Source organism: Monopterus albus, unplaced genomic scaffold (genome assembly GCF_001952655.1).
Source record: "Monopterus albus unplaced genomic scaffold, M_albus_1.0 scaffold176.1, whole genome shotgun sequence".
NCBI lineage: Eukaryota > Metazoa > Chordata > Actinopteri > Synbranchiformes > Synbranchidae > Monopterus > Monopterus albus.
The window spans coordinates 622,676-629,650 of NW_018128056.1; the positions used below are offsets into that span (position 1 = coordinate 622,676).

At 41.6% G+C, this 6,975-nt stretch overlaps 1 protein-coding gene across 1 annotated transcript in view; it reads right to left on the bottom strand.

Annotated features, from left to right (window-relative positions):
* Positions 1-6,975, bottom strand: part of fndc3ba (fibronectin type III domain containing 3Ba) — an 89,382-nt gene that overhangs the window by 81,488 nt on the left and 919 nt on the right.

Genomic DNA, 6,975 nt, shown 5'->3' on the forward strand with positions numbered 1-6,975 from the left:
CCCCCTCTGCACCCCCTCACCCCCCCCGCGACAGACACAGCCCCTTGCGTTAAACACAGCAGAGAGTTGCGTTTTTAACGGATTGGTCTGAACACCCACTATCATCAAACACACACACACACACACACACACACACACACGTAACACCCCTCCCCACAGCCTGGGGTCACAAGGTCACATTCCTCCTCCTCAATCAGCCTCCTGGATTTCACACACTAGTTCAGGGTTGTGGGTATGTGAGAGTGGTTTTGTGTGTTTATGCCTGCCTGCGTGTGTGTGTGTGTGTGTGTGTGTGTTTGGAATGTTTTAGTGATGTGTGGGGTCCGGCTTCAGGGGAAGGAGGGAAGATGTGAAGAAAAATAGAGGACCGAGAACACATCCACACCAAGATGGATATATCTGAAAATGCATGTTTCAAAAAAAAAAAAGATTTTTGAAACTCACAGTAAGGAAAGCTTTCCCAAAATGGTGCAGCCAATCACACAAATGAGGTGTCTTTATTAACATTCATTAATTAATTTACAGTTGATTTTGTAAGAAAAAAAAATCATAAGCTGAACAAGCAACATAGGAATTACTGTTCAACTTGGCTGAAAGGCTTCATGTAAGGACTGCAATCAAATTACTGTTTTATAATCAGGAATTTATCAGAATATCTTAGTAGCTGTACGGTGCGGAATAGAGATTTAGCCATATTCTTTCTGGTTTGGAATTTTAACATGGATGAACTACTGAAAACTGTACTAATTCATCAGCATTTTCAAATGTATTAACCTTGTGGAAGTGGGCTGTGACTGGAAAAAGAAACAAAAAGAGAAATGACAGGTATGTGGAGCTGGGGCGAGTGGGAGAAGATCGGTGTGTCTGCATGCTGTGGAGGGGGAGAAAGAGGGTGGGTGGTTTAACAAGTGAAGGCAACAAGATGTGGCTTTGCATTAAAAAAAACAAAACAAAAACTACTTCCTCCTTGAGCAGGACACTCAGCCAGCCTTGCATACCCACCGACTTGTGACAGATTGTACAACAGAGACACAAAGGACATATACACATACACATAATTATATTTCCATCTTGGTGAGGACACTCATTGAAATAATCTATTCCCTGGCCCCTTTAACCATGAGAGCTAAATGCCTAACCACAACCCTTCACCTAACCTGAACCCTAAAACCTGGTCATAACCTTTAAATAGGTGTTTCAGGAAGGAAGGACCGGCCAAAATGTCCTCACTTTCTAGAAAAGTCCTCGCTCTCTAGCATAAAAACACTTTTTTGGTCCTGACTATGTAGCAAATACAAGAGCACACACACAGAAAACATATGCATGTACCAGGTCCAATTCCAGTTATATAATAATCAGAAATATTGCCAATTACAGATTCAGTTCCCATACTCCAACACACACACACACACACACACACACACTAACAGAAGGTTCACTCAGAACGCTCACAGAAAAACAGAAGGCTCTAGACACTTAAGACACACTCAAAACGCTCACAGCCAGGCATAAAAACAGCCATTAACGACAGGCAGAACTTTCCATGGGCCTGCCAACTAGCAACACCAACACGCCTGGCATGCTAATGCATGCACGTAAACAGTGTGTGTGTTCATGTTTCATGCAAATGTGTCAAGTCGATGCTCTGTGTACGTACATGTACACGCATGATTCCTTTGGCCAATGCACATGTATGTGCACACACACACAAACACACCAGCAGCACCCAGCTCTTGAACAAGTTATTTCTATACATGATGCCTTAGAGAAGCTGTGCAAGTGCACGAGCAGTGCGGGAAGACCCGGCGCTACATTAACTCATATGAATCACCACCGCTTTCCTGCATGGATCCACAAAACTGATGACAACTTGATAAGGACCTTGACAGCCTAATCTCTGGATTACAAGCATTTTATTTCATAATCTGCTGCCTCGCCCTCTCGTTGCCATCTCTACTGCAGCCGTATAGCTGCTGTCAGGACAATTCAAGTGAGGAGCAATGACTTGAATCATTTAGAGAAGTGAAAGTTTTGATGAAGTCACGCGTTGCATCATGTGCAAACAATGCTGTGCATTCAAATACAACAAAGCCACAAAACTGCTGGCATTTGCATAAAAAGACATTTACAGTGTTCCTTATTGTACTGTACTACACTATGCTGTATAATATACATCTGTTAGTCAAACCAAAAAGACATCAGCTTGGGAACTTTTTAACAACCATTTTGACTTAGATTTTGGAGATTAAAGAGCCCATGGCATGTTTTCCTTGTTTTTTCTTACCTACAACAGTGAATTCTTATTTTAGACGGGACCTAAAGCTTAAAAAAAAAAAAAATTTGGTGTACTATGTTCTAGTATTTCGATGCAGAAGCAACTCTGTTTATACACGTCTCACAAACTTACTCGCAAGACTTTCTTTTCTAACTAAATAAAGAGAGACTATTTGGAGATATGTTGGGTGCAAAGCTAATCTAGAGGTACCCGAAATTAACCATTAAATGGATGGAAATGAGCATGTCATGGGTTCTCTAGATAATTAATTGATTCATCAAAACAATATTGACGGATTAATCAATGCTACAAATAAAACCTGTAGCCCTACTCAAAATTATTACTTTAGCAAGAAAAAAACAACATTGGCTTGCTGAGTCAAATAGATTTGTTCTTATAATATAGCAGTTTTCTACGCACTGCAGTGCTTTACACTATTTGCCCATTCACCCGTTCACTCACACATTAACAGCCAACGGGAGCAACTTCGGGTTCAGCGTTTTGCCCAGAGACACTTTGGCATGTGGACTGGACAATGAAGCACCAACCCTACAGTTAAGGGACACCCTGGCTTTACCTCCTGAGCCACAGGCACACTATGTCCACGCAGAAGGCGTAGCAGACGAAGCAGCAGCAGCTTCTGTGGTCTCTCTGTGTCTACACAGGAGGCATTCAGGTGCAGTACTGAGCAAAATGTCACCCATGTTTTGGAAGTGATCAGAGCCCAATACACAACACTGTTCTTACATGAAAATAGATCTGAAACATAAGAAATATGCTTTGAAAAAGGTTTCTGGGCATGAGAAAAATATGACCTGTTACAACTGAACTTATTAAAATCGAAGCTGTTCCATCAGACGCTCATAAGATGGACAAATGAAAAACGTAGCTGAGACACTTTCTGCGTAGACACTGTGTTAGCAGTTGAACGGTACCAAATTGAATAATGCCCTCAAGGATAGTGCTTTGTGTGCAAAGGGTTGAGGATATCTGAGAACTTCAGTGAACTTTAATGAGAGGTCTTGGAGAGTTTTAGATTTAAATTGAGCAATGACAGTTGGTCAGAGTATGCATCACATTTCTCCAAAGTTTCTTTTTGTGGATTGAAATTTGTAAAGAAACTTGGAAGATACAAAACTGATGTTGTAGCGACGACAGGAGAAAAGAATAAGAAAAGGAAAGAGGAGGAGGGAAGTGGGGAGCAGAGGAGTTGAAAGGCTTCTTTTAAATCAACTGTCAACAATGCAAGAAATTATCAAGGGAGACAAAAAAACCTGGGGAGACGGGGCTCCGGAGAGCGAGAGAGGCAGGGAAGGATGGAGGAAGGGAGGGAGTCAAAAAGAAAGAGAGGAGGAGGGTAAACATTACAGCTCTGTGCCAAGCAAACATGAGATGCTGGGATACTTCAACAAAAAGCCACCGTTCATGTGGGAGAGAAAGACAGACCAAGAAAGAGAGAGAGAGAGAGAGTGCGAGCATGAGACGGAAAGACAGAGGAAAATGCTGGGAAACGGAAAGTGAAAGCATCAAACAGCAGATAATCAGCTGCTCATGAGACCGAAAATGAAGTTGTGCTGTTTTTCCTTTTGGACATAGAACCTACATTTTGGTTTCATAGCGCGTGTTTGAATGGCATAACAGAGATTTACAGGTATAACCCTGCCTACACGCCAAAGGAAGTAGCTGTACATGCTAATGCAGGACATACGTTTAATAATTTGTTTTTCTTTGACACATCTGAATTAAGGTACTGATCAGGCAAATCAAGCTATATGAAGACATCACACTCTGGGAATATAATGGCTGTTTTAACTATTTCCTAACTATTTTTATGAACAATTAATTTATTAATGGTGAAAATGATGAGAAGATGAATCGAAACAACAATTTATTGCAGGCCGAATAATGAACAAGTCATTGTACCATCTAGAGCTTCCCTGCACTCCATCATAAGTCAAAGCTGTCACAGCTGAGACTGTTTGTCAAGGCAAACACACCAGTCTGTTTTACTGCACATCATCAGGACAGAGGGGTCAGAGAGACAACGGGAAGCAAAAACCAGAGAGACTATACTCCTGCACTCTGGGTATTGACCCCTTCAATTCACAGTAGAGGATCACCTCCCCACATCCAACCCACCAATAAGAAACCCTCTCATCGCAGGCAAAGAAGCAGGAAGCAGCTCATTCACTTGATCAAAACACATCTCGGCTCCAGAAGCAGTGAAGGCAGCACTCTTTCTGGAGAGCACACCTGTTGCATGTGGAGAAACAGATGGCACGACTGATCACAGACTTTATATAAACTGCAGACAGAGCGCAGTGCTGCACATAGCAGAGGAGGACCAATTAAAGGGACCAAATATTCCAACTATGTGCAGCTGATCAAGGCCAACTGGAGCATTCTAAGTAGTCATGACAGGACATGTACATAGGAGTTGTGGCCATTAGTATAGCAACTATTATCATACATGACAAATGAATATCTGCACAGACTTAGCATCTCTTTATTTTCTAAAGCTTTCGAGGTTTATGCACCAGTTTCATGAAGTAACTAGAACTGGAACCAACAGCTATTTTCATTATTAATTCATCTGACAATTATTTTCTGGATTAATCATTTACTTGGTCAATAAAAGAGTAACAAAAAACTGAGTGTATTGTGATCCCACCTGCAAAGTGAATAGAAAATGTCTTGTCAGTTAATGAAATAAGAATTTTGTCCTTTTAGACAAATCAAATCAAATCAATGTCTTTCAAAATGTAGAATTTCATGCACAGAGGTTTGGCAGCTGGAATCAGCATTAGGGTGTCAGGATAGTTCAAACAGCTTGGAGGTTTATCAGAAGTTTTCCTCTTCTTCCACTTGCTCACACACACAGTCCAGGTCTGGGTTATCTTGTTGTCTGTGTAACTCTATAGCCGCTCCAGCTTCTGTTTCTCATACACAAGCACTGTTCAGTAACACTAGACCACAAATAACATTCTAAGTTACCAGTCAGACACGCATACAGCATCCAACCCCTTTCCTGACCCCATTTCGAAAAGGTGTACCTGAAGGTTTTACCGGGCCAAGACAATGGCGAACCATAGGCCAGTGTGGGTGGAAAGCGGAGAATCTAGATTATGCCAAACTTTAGATGAAGACAGATGCTCTTGACATCACAAGTCCTCATGAAACATGAAAACAGCTTCCTCATTGCACCCAGAATAACCAGTGTGAGAATATTAGAGGAAAACCACCTTGCCACTATAACACAACCAGACCGTCAAACCCAGGTCATGTCGTTCTTAGCGTCTGCCTGCTGGAGCGGTCGTGTATCCACACACACTGCATACACACACTGAATTACTTGCAATTGCATCACTTTGAGTGCAAATCTCCGATTACATTATTCCACTGTATTTCTACCACATTCCTAACTCCTACAAATGTAAAACTGTCATTTAAAAATGCACAAATAAAAAAATGAATTTTTTTAAATCTGTTAAATACAAGGTAAACACAAGAGGGCTTTTATACCTTTTCAAATAAAGGCCTGCGAGCTGTGTTTACATTCTCATTGTGTATAGATGTTGTAGCCAAAGAGGCTTAACTTTCAGAGATCAGTGTTCAGTGACATAATCCTTAGTCAGAAGGATATGGGTGCAGTGCTTAGCCTGTGCACAAACACACTTTATTCTTTGAAAATATGGCTTAAGGATGATGATCAGCCCAACCAAGCACCTGGGACTCAGACCTGCAGCTTTGTTTGTTTTTTTTTTTTTTTTTTTAATACAGTGATCCCTCATTTCCATGATATTTTCCAATCTGTTTCACATGTATCACAGCTGCACAGCTGACGTGAGCTGCAGGTCTTGATCAGAAACCTTGACAAATTAAAGAAAGAAACGTTTTGGGGCTGTAGAGCAGAGCCTTCCCAAACCTAACCTGAAATCCAATCTTAACTACCAAAAGCTAAATGAGGGTCAGATTTAGAAATTCAAAAAAGGACCTTGAGAGCACTCCAGAAAAAGAGGGATATCATGTCCCTTTCATTTTAAAATGTATAACTTGCACATGTCTCAAGGCTCCACTGTAATTTAAGCTTCATCTCCTTCTTATTGCCCACACCTTGGTGTATTGTCTGCAGAATGAAGTCAGTCTTTTGATGCCCCTGACCCAAAGGAGAAGCTCAACCATAAACACACCAACACACTGTTTCAGCTGCTAGCTATCCCTTCATCTCAGCCCCTAAAAACTGTAGGATTTGCGTTTTTTGTAGAAAAAAAAATTTGCCCAGCCACACCAGCCTTTCAGCAAAGGAAAGTCATATGACGTCATGTGTTTGGACTCGGACGTCTCCTTCTTCTTCTCTCTCCACCGAAAAAAGAAAGCCTGAATGTGTGTTTGTGTGATGTGTTAGGTTATCACCCCCCACCCCCTCCGCCGCTAACATGACAGCGTGATAATTAGTCCTGTTGTCCAACTAAGGCAACAGACGCAGAAGTCATTGTCGCATCTTAAAACTTCTGGGGGCTTTCTGTGCCACATCCCTGGTTGTCCTCCTCACTGATTACTTTACGCGCCCTGTTGTCTTTTCACGTAGGTAACGTGGAAAGCAGATAATCGATCATTTGAAGCAGGAGACCAATGTTTGATTTCCACGTCTGCATCAGAGAGACTCAGAGAGATTTGTCTTTCCTGCACAAACAGACACA